We start from the raw sequence: 15,367 nt of genomic DNA, 5'->3' as shown, positions 1-15,367 counted from the left end.
TTCTGTTCTTCATCATAAAGAATTTTATAGCCTTTAGTTCAAATTAATTTTCCTTCTAATGTCTTTGAGGAAAGCGCTTGCTATTGAAAAATGCAGCAGCTTTTACTAAGAATTTTGGATCTTTGGAAGATCATTTTTGTTTGCTCTGGGATTGTTTTATCTCCATTAATGAAGCCAAGATATACACGGACTTTAGCATAACCATCTAGTAAACTCCATGTCAGAGATAGACACTACTAGCATTTTAGAGTTGAGAAATATATTCATAGAATGACTGCAAGAATTTTGACTTCACATTGCTGTGTGTGAGTGCAGCTAGAGTTCAGAAACCGTTGGAAGCATATAATAAAGATTTGTTCGCCACTGCTGAACAGAAAGGACGATACTCATCAATTTGGTTTATTTATACAATCATAATTTTGGAAACTTAAAAGGCAATAAAACTCATTTGGCTCTCAAATATAAACAGGCATTGCCAAATGAAAGCTATGATGGTCTCTTTCGAGATGGAATCATTGCAGAGAATCAACTGTGATGTCACTGCTAACAGTCAAATGTTAGCAATAATAAATACTTTATTGTGGGCAGCGTAAGAACTACCTGCGGATGAGCCACAGTGAAGGGAAACAGCAGCATCGTAGCGAATAAGGGCGCATGCTCAGGATGATCAGTAGCTCTGACAAGTCTTAACACACCATTTGTATTTCAGTCATCCCACAAAACTTCAGTTAGCATGAATTGTAAGAAAGCACAAAAGCCTTGTATATGAATTCAAAGCAAGAAATGAAAACGAACTTTGCAAACTGTGTGGGAAAAAACCCATATCTTGACTTGAAGGAAAAATTCAGATTTGTGGTTGTTTGAGCCACAATTGTTTTACATACAATATGAATTTGCATAAAATAAATGGCATTTTGAGGGCTGTGAATTCGCTGTCTTTATATAGTAGGAAAGCTCATTCTGTGTAATTGTGAGTGCTATATACACAGTTTGTAGTTGATGCTAGACATAAAAACTCTGCCAAGTTCTCCTTTCCTGGCCAATATATTCTTTAAACCCTATTTTTTGCTCCTGACACCCTCACAGGCTCTTCTGCCAACCAGAACAAAGCAGAACGAAGCTGACTAACACTCATGCAAGTTCTTAAAAATTGAGGTAAAAGTCACAGTACTGCTGCGAAATACATTTTCTTAATTATATTCTATAACAAATAACTAACTAGAAACCATGCCAATACATTTTCTTTAGCAAGAAAATGACTACATATGAAAGGACAAAATTTAAAAAGAGATTTTACATCAAAATGAAATCTGCGCATTTCACAAAATCTTCAGGCTTCATCTTTCTCTATCTATAGATATCATATGTTATATAATACATAACATGTAATATATAAGAATAATGTATAATTATATTAATATATGCTATATTAATTGCATATAATACAGTATTATAATATATGTTAAGATACAAAATGTATGATGTATATTTAAACATTATATATTATATATAATATATGCACAATATATGCACATAATATATATGTATATAGCATATAGTACATATTACAATGATTATATATTATATGTTAATTATATATTAGAAAATATATTTATGTAATCAAATTACATATATCAAAATCTACGGGGCTGGGGATTTAGCTCAGTGGTAGAGCGCTTACCTAGGAAGCGCAAGGCCCTGGGTTCGGTCCCCAGCTCCAAAAAAAAGAACCAAAAAAAAAAGCATAAAATCTACATATATTAAGTTATCTTCAAATTATCTGAGAGTTTTATTATATGTTGCATATTTTATCCATAGCAAGAGAAAACATAGCAGACAAAAAAGTCTTTCCTCTAGAAAGCTCGGTTTTTATATTTACTAATGGAATTGATATAACTTCTATTTTTTTGCAGTTTGGTAATGATTACCCTAATTTCCTACTAAAAGTATACTTATTTGAAATATCAGAATTATAATCACTAGACACAGGCCACAAACAACAGTAATTATACTATTCTCTGAAGCTACTTTTCACATTGAAATGTACCAGGCAGAGCTTTGACTGTAGATTGGGTGAGCGGTCGCGTCTTGGAGCTGACAACTCTGCACTCAAACCGTTGCATGTCTCTCAACTTCTGTATGACCTTGGGAAAATCAGCTTGGTCCAGTGATCCAAAATTAACCTCTCCTTCTTTAGTTGTTACTGCGAGGTATTCTTGTTCCAACAATTAGTCAAGTAATTAATGCACCACCTCAGAATGATCACGGGAGAGAGGAGCATAACCTGTCAGCATGCGTGAACCAGCCTCAAGGGTCTTTTATGACAAAGACCTTTCCACATGATAGCTCTTCTGCTTGTTTCTGTCTAGGTAGCTTCTGCGGAACCCAGCACTTCTATGATCCAGGAAGATCACATCGGTTCACTCAAAGCACGGCAGCTACATCATCTCACACCTCAAGGGTAAAGCTCATTAATGCCAGCACCTTTTCCCTGGGATGATCAACTGAAGGAGGAGACTAAGTAAATTAAGCCCCTGGTAAGAGTGGAATCTATCACTATGGCTGCTCTGGCCTGCAAGATGGATAATAAAGGGGTTGGAAAATTCCAAGAAGATATGGAAGATTCAGGAACAGGTTTCAACATATTATGATGTTCAGTTATTCATAACATTAAAATTTTGGACAAATTGTACTTCTGAAGATTTGCATCAGTCAATGTTATCTTTTTTGCAAGATGAAATTCTATACTTTTTATATATGAACCACTATCTTACTATTTACGTATATGAAGTTGACATGAGATATATTTGCCTTACTTGAAGTGTGTTCTGAAAGTACATGTAAACAGTTTGTAAAATCATCCTAAAATTATCTTGGTGTAATTCTTTGGGTTCCATGTGAGAATTTTTGGTTTTTATGTTTCTTTGTGATTTGAAATGCCATCCAAGAACCATCATATCCAGGCAGAGAGACAGAGGACCTCACATGAGTAACCATAAATGCTTTCTATTGCTCAGCTAATCATAGACACAAGGGGAGAACGAAGGTCGCAATGCTTAATAATTATGAGAGAGCCTTCTCTTCAACCATGATGGATTTGGGCCTAGGAAGTAATATTATTTCATCATTCTATGCTACAAAGGTGCAGAGAATGTAAAATCTTAGAATATAACTCAGCCTTAAAGGAAACCCCTCAAAATAGGTTTTAAGGATACTTAAATGCAAGATGTAGTCCCAGTTTTGCACATATCAGAACATAGGGAAACTGACATGAAAAATGCTGGGATTTAATACTGCAGAGTCTACTATCGCTAAGCATAAAACTGTAAGAGGAGAGAGAGTTCTCTTCCTGAACGTAGATAGGATAGCTGTGTAGACTGACACTTCGGGAGCTGTAGACCTCAATAGAATATTCAGACAACATCTAGTGACCTTAGGAAGAAGTACTCAGAAGACTTCATTCCTTTTATGGTCCAGTCCTTTTTCAGTAGCTTCCACAGAACATGGAGGAAAAATAAATTAGCCTCAGAATATAAATGCATAAACCTAGAACAAAAGGAGGGGTTATGAAGATATACATCACCATAAACTACACTAAATGTCATAGAAATTGTTATGCCATGGTTCTTTAACAAACAAAGACATAAGGTTAGTATAGAGCTGAGGTAAAGCCTGAAAAAGTAATCATGGCATCTGGTAAAAACTCTTGATAATATTGAAATTTTTACTCAGAAGCTCACTAATGAGTCCCGGAACGAAATGGAAAATAGAGTGTTAAATAACAACTGATTGCTGTAAACTGCATTTGGCAAATACCAGAGGAAAGGGACAAACTCAAAACATCATTTTGAAAGCAAATAGGAATGTCATCAAATATGAGGACTTGTCAGATTGGAACCCTGACTGCATCTCAGTTCCAAATAGGGCAACATTAAAAGGAGAACCATTTGAATTTAAAAGCCCATTGAAAACCCAGGCTCTCAGAAAAGAGTAAGCAAAGGCATGCCCACTCAGCTCGACATGACAGGCTCTGAATGATATGCAATGCAAACGCAAATGGAAGATAAAATGTCCCTTTCAGTTAGTCAAAACATCTCCAGGAAAATGGATATATGTTTGGATTTCCTACCGAAGCAGATAGGATTCTGGTACCTGCAATTAAGTCAAAAGGAAGATTCATGGTGTTTTAGTTAACAACCATCGGAGCAGATGAAGCCTCTTAGAGCCAATAGGGAAGTTGCCAGCATCTCTTCGTTTTGACAAGGCAAGCAGAGACACAGCTGTCAGGATGAAAAGCTGAACACCTCCGTTCTGGTGACTATGGTGAGTTATTCTAGACATAAAGCAGGAAGCACAGGTAGCAGCTAGTTCTTAGTAAGCCATTAGCTTGTGCTTATTTACAATTATCTAACATGACAAATAGTTTAAGGCAGTTACAGACTTTTGGAATTGAAGAAGCTGTGTAACTGTGAAACTGTGGTAACACAAACTGAAACTATAATAGGCAACCAGTGTACAAAAAAAGGGGTAGAACCTACAGCAGCCAATAGAGATTGATGCAAACCGTCAGATTTACCGTAGTTTTCCTGAATGGCATGGCTAGTTAAAACTAAAGAGAGCTGTCCACTTTCATTCTGTTGTAAGTACATGAATAAATTTCTAACATTCTCATAAATGCATTCAACCTTAAATAACTTTCAGAGATATCATTTTGATATTTGAGAGAATAGTGCAAATTTAAGAGTCTACAAGGGACCTAAGGAAGTTGTGGGGGTTATGAATGGTGGACATGTAATGTTTGGAGTTCAGGGAAAACTCTGTGGTCGAATAATAATTGTTTTTTACTCTTCGATCTTTCAGCTACAGATCCTAGAAAATCTGTTACATTCCAAGTAGCAAGAATGCCTTTTAACTCATCAAACGTCTCTTTAGACTCTTCCTGGATTTGTGATGATGAATTGATCTATGAAAGGAACCTAGATAGTTTCAAAGTGGAATCTGGAAGAGTCAGGCACCTGAATATAAAGTTAGAAATTTCAACCCACGATCTTAAGCTCCAGACTTTGGAAGTGAACACTTTGGAATTGGACAAACGTTCACTAGTAGCTAGTAAGTTAGCAAATCACATTTCTACAATGAAACTTATTATAAATTAGGTGGTGTAGCTCATTGTTTGAGTTGGTCCTAGGTTGTTGGGTAACAGATAGACTAAGAGAATGTTACCCCTGAAGAGTACATGAACTCATTGCTCTATTATAAAGCTAAAAGTAAGCATATCACTCTTCTGCATTATGTTTTTGATTCTAGTGATTCACCCAATCTGAGGAAAACCATAATAATCTATGGTCTTACTAAACAAAGAAGTGTTGTTAACATGGGTACTCTCTTAGGCTGCCATGTAAAATGATGATAGTAATGGTGAAAAAAAACACATGGATGTTGGATCATTTGTACTCATTCCAGGTTAGTTAGTGTTAGAATTCAATTCCTAAACACATCTGTTGGTGTTGGAAGGATATAGGGAAAACTACAGTATCACAGTGTTCCCTTAAATAAGTAATGAACCTGGCAAAGCATCTCTGAATGTGAACAAAGCACTCTTCAGGACATTTAACATGTGCATAATGAGGAAAATATAAACATCATATACAGTTTGGATTATAAAGATGCGTACTTTCTCAAAACCTGAGAAATCCTTTTAAAATAGATTACATTCCCATTCATAAAAGAAGCTGGAATAGAAGTATCAGAGGTAGCAAACATGAGCTGGGCATGGAGCACACTTTAATCCCAGCACTCAGAATGCAAAGGCAGCTGAAGCTCTGTTAGAGGCCAGCAAGTCCTATATAACGAGACTTACAGGGTCAAACTCTATCAGAAAGGAACAGGATGGGGGAGGAGGAAGAATATCCGGAGGACAAGAAGGACAAGGAGATGAAGAAAACAAGGAAGAGAAGCAGAAGGAGGAGGAAAAATAGGAGAGCGCAAGAGAAGAGGCAAGCAATACATTTGCTTATTTTTTATATAATTTTTTCAGATATTCTTTTCCAAAATATGATCACATCTCTTTATTGCCATGGAATTTCCACTGACTTTAGTTAGGGCCTTTCTATTTTTCTTCCTTCTAGATCTTCTTTTTCTTATTACTATTTTTTTACTTACAATTCTGCCATTACCTCCCCTCCAACCCTCCCCTCCCACAATTCCTCCTTCCCCTGTCTCCTAGAGGATGTTCCTCCCTCACAAGGCCTCCCTTCCTTCCCGAGGCCTCAATCTCTCAGGCATTTCTCTCCCACTGAGACCAGACCAGACATTTCTCTGCTATATATGTGCTGAGAGTCTCGGACTAGCCCATGTATACTGCCTGGTTGGTGGCTCCATCTCTGGGACCTCCTGGGGATAAAGGTTAAAGAGACTGCTGGTAATCTTATAGGTTGCTCTGCCTTTTAGCTTCTTCAATCCTTGCTCTAATTTCTCCACAGATGGGTCACAGACTTCAGTCCAATGATTGGGTGCAAGTATCAGCATCTGTCCCAGTCAACTGTTAGTAGGGTCTTTCTGAGGATAGCCATGCTGGGCTCCTCTCTGTAAACACATCATAGCATCAGTAATCGTGTGAGGCCTCGGTAGCCCACGCCCATGAAATGGATCCCAAGTTGAGTTGATCAGGTCACTAGACAGCCTTTCCTTCAGTCTCTTCTCCATTTTTTCCTTGAGTTCTTGATAAGAAATTTTGGCTATGGGTTGGTAAACACATCACTCCATACTAAACTCTGTTTATCTACTGGAGGTGGACTCTTTGAGTTTCCTCTCCCCACAATTGGGCATTTCACCTAAGGTCACCCCCATTGAGTCCTGAGAGTCTCTCACCCCGAGGTTACTGGTACTTTCTAGATGGGTCTTTCTACTTGAGGCTGCATATTTCCATTCATTCTGCTGGCCCTCAGGGCTTCTCTTCTTCACACACGCCCATTCCTCAGCCTGTTCCCCCTTTCCCTTACCGTTCCCTTCTCCCACCCACGTTCCTCCCTTCCTCTGCCTCCCATGATTATTTGTAATAATGAAATTACAAAGGAAGGCATCCCTGGAAAGGGAAAACCTAGGAAAAAGATCAGAAGCTACAGATGCAAGCATCACCAACAGAATATATGAGATAGGAGAATCGCAGGCATAGAAGATACCATAGAAGCTGTTGACACAGTAGTCAAAGAAAATATGAAATATAAAAAGCCCCTAACACAAAACATCCAGGAAATAAAGGCCACGATGAAAAGCTCAAACCTAGATTTTCTAGAAGGTAAATTTCATAACTATTTAATCCATCATTTATTTTTTAAATCAAGTTATGTCTTCACATGCGTACATGCAGCTTGTTCTTAGAAGCTGTGATTATTTTTCTCAGTTGGAAATCTGCATACCTCTACATTCATACTCTTTAGTTAAACCTGTGTCCAGAAATTTCTACAGCTGTGTCTATTATTTGAACAACAAGAAATGATAGTTACAGGTTAACATCAATCCAAGAATGCCCCAGGCTATACAAGTAACCAAAAGTTCAATGTCAAATGCAGAATATCAACCAGGGATTCAACTTACACTTTTGGCTTAGAAACAAATTTATCCGCTAATATTCATTAGTACTTCTAATTGTACATGACAAGAAATTATAGAAAGCAAAACGCAAAATTAGATGTAAGTTCTCTCAGGTTTTAAAGAACTTTAAAAATAATTTCAAATATAAATGTGAGAAAATACTGCATAGCCTATTCATTTCCTATCCATGGGATCATTTGTGATACAGAAACATTTGTCATGAGTGTGCCAGCTGAAAATGTGATACAGAGAACACACTAGGAATTCAGAGGTCACACTCCTTTTTAGTTTGATTGAAGTGAAATCCTATCATTGTTGCTATATTCTGTCAACAAGAATCAAATTACTCAACAGAGGCAGTCACCTATGGCAAAATATATTGTAAGATGAGATGAATTTAGAGTGATTTTTGATTCGTCTACCGTAGCAAATTTGTTTGTAAAGCTTTATAGTTTACTAGCTATGTCACAAATTATAGTATTCTGCTTTGTTATCAACCAGCAACAATTATTAATAAAGGTAGTTCAAAATCACCAGACCTTTCGGTCAGATAATCAGACAGTGTTCAGTCCTGAAGATGGCAAACTCAAAGGATTGAGACATGTCCTGGGACGATTCACCACTGTGCTTGAATGGTGAAACACTATGTGAAGTGAAGATGGGGGAGAGGAGGAGGAGAGGGGGAGGAAGAGAAGGAGGAAGAGGATAGGAAGGGAGAAAAGGGTAGGAGAGGAAGAGCAGGAAGAGGAGATGAAAAGGAGAAGTTATTCAAATACTGTATTTGAATGGTCCCAGAACATGTCTCAGATCTTGTGAGATCACTGTAGAACAGGCAGCATGAGAACTGCTTGAAAGCGTTGAATGTGTTGTGCTCTGTCCACCACTTTTCCTCTGGTCTTTTTTCTCCCAATCTATCATGACACTCTAAAAACCTAACAAAATGCAATCTTTCTTACGTCCACTATATTTACTGCATACAAAACTTTGTGACAGAAGCACACAAACTTCTCATACTCCTCTGTCTATCTAGATATAAAAATAAAGCAACCAATTATCTAAATATAAAAAAGAGAACATATAACTGATATACATGGTGTTTAAATTAGAGCCAGTCATTTGTATGCAAAGCCATGTCTTCTAAACATATCCATTTTTAATTTTTCAATATGTTTATGTGAAGTAAAAGAAAAAGTTACTGTGGAACTGTCTTTGCAAAGCAACATTTTTAAATTCCTCTTTTTAAGAGCCAAATGCACAAGATAAGTACAGATAAAAAATCTCCGCAAATGCAATTTATAAAGCTTTCATGACTTTGTAGTTATCTTAAGGAAATAGCTGTCATGCCATTAGTAGGTACTAATTGTCTGGTATATTAAGATACAATGGTAAGACAAAAGAAATTAGCCCTGAATTTCTATCTATAAAACAGAATATTTTTATTACCAGGTACATCCTGGTAATAGAGTTCCTCTTTCTCTAAACATGCCAGGATATTTAATTGCATTTGCAAGATTGCATTGTGAGTTAATGAGAATGCATAATCATCAGATACATGTTCATATGCTCTACCTCTCATCTTTATTTTCAGCCTCTTTGTTCCCTATTTTCTAAGATAGATGCTACTCTGCCTAACTCTTGAGTTTCATCGGAAACAAACTATGTCATAAATAAACTTGTTATACAAGAAAGAGAATTGTTTATTCCTCCCATTGAACCACTCAACTCCCTTTGTGAAGGCAGCAGATTGAACCAAATGAATGTTGAGAGACGTCATGAGTTCACTAGAAAAATCACACATTACGGTTGGATATGATAAACTAGAACTGTATCAGCATTCTGGTTATTAAACCTTCTTAATTAAATTTAATTTTATTTCCTCCCTACATTATAGTAATTGGACAGAAACCACATTGACTTTCTGTGCAAGGGAAAATAAACCCTTGTTCTAAGCAAGATAACAATTTAAACTTTCAAATCCAAATGTATCACTCAGGTGAAAGACACTTTTACACCCAAATGAAAAAATAAAGAGGGGCAATATTTTATTTCTACTGTTCCAGATGTTCCTGTAGACTATTGCAAGATAGTGAATTCTATAAGACCTGCTATATGGTAATCTTACAGTTTCCTCCTGTATCCCATTTTAAAAAATGCATTCAGAATAAAGTCAAACAAAGCCAGTTGAGCTACAACACAAATCTGATGACTGAAAAACAGAGATCTGCATTTTAAAATTTAGTTGTGTTTAGTTAAGTTTCGTAAGTTGCATTTTGTCATAGTCTAGCGCACATTATATCCTGGAGAAATGTCAAGAGAGTTCCAACACACAATCCACACACAAAACATACACAAGTGGCCTTGGAGTTTGAAAGGCAGAATTTGAAAGGAGATACAAGTCTTCCAGTAGAGCTATATAGCCCATTACTAAAACACAGAAAAAATAACTAGATCTTTGGATAGGGTTAAGATTGTGTAAGAAGAATTAATTCAAGTATTGAATTCCAATGAGCTGCAGTGAAGACAGATATTTGACTGAAGATTTCATGAGAGGAAATAATAGAAAAGTATTTTAAACTGTGTAATCAAAGTGAATGTAAAATGTGACAAGATGGTATTATGATAAGAAGCCAATGGGTTGTTTGTATAGCATGTAGAATGAACAATATTAAATTAATACTTTAACTTGGTGGTTTATATATTGCCCTCTTCTCGGGGCTTTTCTGATCAATCAATCATCCTTGCTCATTATGATTATCAAAATAGAGTCACCATATAGACTTTTAATTATCACCTATCTAAATTTAAAAAAGTAAAAAATAGCAATTCATATGAAATACAACATACCTTAGCAATTGCACTTTTGCTAACTTGGGCAAAACTCAAGTGACATGTATGCAGTAAAATATTGGGTGTACCTACTTTAATTGACAAGGATGATTTTGGTACTGAAAGTGGAGAATCTACATGCTAAAAATAATTAAATGATGACAATTTTTAAACTTTCTATTAGTTGATTATTTTACTTATTTATATCTCAAATGGTGCACCCCTCCCAGTCCCCCCACTTGTAGATTTCCTCCCCCATCCTCTCCCCTTTGCCTCTGAGATGGTTGCCTCCCATAGGTATTCCCACCCTCTTGGACCTCAAGTATTTACAGTCTCATTCTCTACCACTGATGCTAAACAAGGGAGCCCTCTGTTACACGGGCCTCCGACAAGCCCATGTATGCTCTTCAGTTTGTGGCTCAGACTCTGGGAATCACAGAGGTCCAGGTTGGTTGACACCGTTGGTCTCCCTATGAATTGCCATTCCCTTCGGTTCCTTTAATCCTTCCGATACCACTTTCATATGGGTCTCCAACCCCAATGTAATGCTTTGCTGTGAGGATCTGCACTGTTTCAGTCAGCTGCTGGTAGAGCCTCTCAGAGGACAGGGACGCTAGACTCCTGGATGCAAGCACAACACAGAATCAGTAGTAATAGTTTCAGGGCTTGGTGCTTGCGCATAGAATGGATCCCAAGTTGGGCCCATTACTGGTCAGCCATTACTTCAGTCCCTTCTCCATTTTTGTACCTTTATTTCTTTTAAGCAGGAGCAATTTTGGTTTGAGAGTTTTGTAGGTGGGTTGATGTCCCAATCCACCACTGTAGGTCCTGTCTGACTACTGGAGACGGTCTCCTTAGGTTCCATATCCCCACTGTTGGGAAAAAGCCAAAATCATGCAGTGGAAAAAAGAAAGCATCTTCAAGAAATGGTGTGGATTAAATGACAGTCTACATTTAGAAGAAGAATGCAAATTGATTCATATTTATCACACTGCACAAAACTCAAATCCAAATGGATGCAGTATCTCACTATAAAACCAGATACACTTAATCTTATGGAAAAGGAAGTAGAAAATAGCCTTAAAAACATTGGCACAGGAGAAAATTTCCTGAACAGTGGCTCAGGATCTAAGATCAACAATTGATAAATGGGACCTCATGGAACAAAAAAAAAGCTTTTTTAAGGCAAAGGGCACTGATAATAGGACAAGATGGCAGCCTCCAGATTAGGAAAAGATCTTTATAACTCTATATTCAATAGAGGCCTAATGTCCAAATAGTGTAAATAACTCAAAAACTTAGAGTCCAAAAACACCAAATTACACAATTAAGAAATGGGGTACAAAGCTAAAGAGAAAATTCTCAACGGAGGACTCTCGAATGAACAATTCATGCATTTAGCATCATGCACTATCTCCTCCCTACGGAATACATGTTATTGCTTTTATTTTCTCAAATAAAAACACAATGAAATTAAGTTGTTGCTCTGCAGTAGACTGAGCACACATATATTATTATTTATTTCTCTGAATTCCTGTCGTTTATAGATACAGGGAACATATGAATTTTTGAGCGATACAAATTATTTTCTTTCTTCCACAGGCCAGATCATAAACAAAACATAGGCTGTTCATAATGTGAAAGGGATACTTACAGCTTCACATGTAAAACCTGCATGATTTTTTCCTGTGACAACTTCATTTATTTATTCCTGGTGTGCTTTAGTTTGCACTTTAGAAACGTTACAAACATACCGACCAAAATTTAGATGGTCCTTCTTTTGTGTGACAACCATGTCAATGTAAGTCCTACCTTGACATATTGAGACTTACCCTGAGAAAGCACAGATCCTAACAAGTGTAGACAATGAGAAATTTGGCTATACAGGTGTTAGCATCGAGAGATTCATATGTCGAGTTTCTCCAGTTCATTTAGTTAGTATCTTTTTATCAGCTTTTATTTTATCCATACATTCCTGATTGTTCATGTCTCTGGAATAAATAAACTCAGTGTTTGAAGTTCTATTTTGTATTTTCCTTTCAGATATACTTCTAAAAAAAAGCCTTGTGATTCCTTTAGAAAAGAATGAAATACCGTTAATTCTAACACAAAATTCTTATGTATGTGTTTACAATGAATTTTTTTCATCATTAGATTTTAGAACTAGAATGTAAAATATACTATGTAAGTTTGCTTTCTAATGTATGATTTCCACTGTAGAATGTACATACAAAACTACTAACATTTTGAGCAGGAAATATTTTTTCTGTCCTGATTATTGTTAAACTAAAATGTATGAATAATATGTAAACATTTAGAAATTGTCAAAAATCCTACATTTAATAATAGATGTATACCATGTTTATTTGTCAATAGTTATGTGATAAATCCTTAAAGAGAGGTACTTGTGATACAGTATCAATGAATCAGAAATTTGATGACTTTCTGATTAAGGACCTCTTCAGAGACTCTGTTATTTTGTCTGAAAAATAGTGGTTCTCCTTTGTAGGTTCATCTGGAGAAAGATCTACCTCTGTCTTCATGTAGTGATTAGAAGCATTAGGTTCTATATAGCTGCTTCTGTGGACACTAGGGCCTAATGTTTTGCTGGCTATTGGCTGAAGACCACTGCTAGTTTGTATTCTTGTTGACTTCTCTGACATTGAAACATTCTTTGTGACATGCTAGAAGTTGAAACTGTAACATTAAGAATATGCCAGCAAGAAAGGAATCACAATATTTGTGATCAGATTGAAATGATACACATTCATTGATGTTAAAATTTATCTGTATGAGTCAAATCATTCAAAAAATGTGGGCACATAAGGTCATGAATGTCAGATAAGATATACATGGAGTGATCTTAGAGTTTCCTTTCATAACAAATATTTTTGCAAATCATTATAGTTCACTATGTCAGTATACATAGTCATCTGCCTCTGAAAGAATCATGTCAAATGTTTCTACCCACAGCTGCCAAATACAGAAAAATCAGGAACATACATTCTATACATTTAGGATATAATTATGAAGAACAGCCAATTAAATTATGTTTCAGGCAGTAATATTAAATCTAAATGGTCAGAATAGAGGGAATCTTAGAAGGTGATGAAAATGCTCAAATTGAAAGAGGCTCATACATGTAAATAGGATGAAGGAAAATAAAGTTTGTCAAAAAGAAAACATACGGGTATTAACAGTGTATACTTCCAAGTTAGCTACCCCAGTCCTGTCAGATAATAGAAGAGACACAGCTGAGAAGCTTGGCTAGGCATTAAATTTGACATTGTTTCAACGAAGTCTTCCATTGCATTTCCAGAGTCAAGCCTGGACCCCACAGCTCATAGTGAGTAGAGTATCTTACTTCATGACACCGCACAGACATGAACATACACACACAACTTCGGTAAACATTTCGTGACTTCCAAATCTATTCTGAGTTCATCCTAGCATAATCCAATGTCCTTTCTGATTATGCTATTATATGTCATTTCATTTCAAAGTGGTATAGCCAAGATCTACTGAATCATTAAATGGATTTCATGTCCCACTAATTAGTATTGATTGTCTGTTTGGAAAGCACTCACCCACTCCAACATGCTCATGTTCTCCTTATAAGTAATTATATCTATGGGATCTAGTCCGTATTTGGAGGTCTCATTAGAAACTATCTCGCTTCCAGGCTGCTGTTCTGGGCTGGCTAAGCATAATAGCCTAAAAAGCCCTTGTGAGAAAACATGTTTTCCCTCAGCTGAATTACCTTAGTATCAATAGTTAATACAAAAAATGGGTATTTATCAATGACAAAACACACCTGCCTCCTGATAATCAAGTGAATCTCTCATCCTTCATTCTCCCTTTAACCTGAGAATGAAACAGAATTTTGTCCTTATAACTTACTTTTCTATTAATGACCAATATAAAGTATGTATCTAGGTAAGAAATTCAGCAGTTCCTCTAATATACCCACACTCATTTTCACAAAATCTAAAGTTGAAACTGTCAGCCTTGACTCTTTATAGCAGAAGTTCAACAAATAAAAATAAATTACATCACTTAGTCTAATGGTTAATAAAACAGATAGAAAAAGAAAACATGAGACTCCATTGGGTCGAGGGGTTGATACAATTGCGTCATAATTTTAAGAGTTGTTTTGATCAAAACATGGCCAGAATTACTTCTTTCCTATTAAAATGTAACATGCCAGGAATATACATCAATATGTAGGCAATTAAAGTTTAGCAGATCCAAGTAGCCTATTAATTGTCCAGGTATTTCAGGTGAGCACAGTATCAATGGACAGGTCTAAGTTCAGGGAAGTTAGCATTGGACCTGGAGGTCAGTTGGTGCTAACTGGCCCATTAGAGGATGTCCTGGAGAACTTGGCCTCATTATCACTTTGAATGCTGACCCAGTAATCTATGCGAAGAAAGTGAAAGAGTTCAGGATCATTAGAACCTTTGGCTCAAGTACAAGGTTAGAACTATTTCTTAATGCTAAGGACTTTTATACAATTGGTTAAGTGTTACAGCAAAGATGCATACCTGTGCATTTCTGGAAAGCTAATAGGAAAAATAAAAATGACTAGAGCATATATTACATGGATTAAAACCCTAAGAAGCTCAGTTCAAGTTTTAAATCTATGGCTTGGAAATTCAATCCACACAGAGTTTTGAAATACTAGGTTCTTAATACAAATCATGTCTAAACAGGGTGTGAAAGGGCTACAAACTTAGTTTCTTGGGATAATTTCCAGCTTTTGCAGCTTATATCCTTTGCAAGTTATAAATGAAGACTGTTATGGGAATTAAGAAACAACCCCAGCAGAAGTAGGGGCATGATCATTGTTCATCCTTTTTCTAACTTTGAATCTAATTTATTCTTATTTTCATTCACATTTTAGTATATTTAGAGTACAGAGTACATAATGCCGTTAGAGTTATAGGTT

Source organism: Rattus norvegicus, chromosome 2 (genome assembly GCF_036323735.1).
Source record: "Rattus norvegicus strain BN/NHsdMcwi chromosome 2, GRCr8, whole genome shotgun sequence".
Classification (NCBI taxonomy): Eukaryota; Metazoa; Chordata; class Mammalia; order Rodentia; family Muridae; genus Rattus; species Rattus norvegicus.
The sequence above is the reverse complement of the archived record's forward strand: the minus strand, read 5'-3'. Positions refer to the sequence as shown.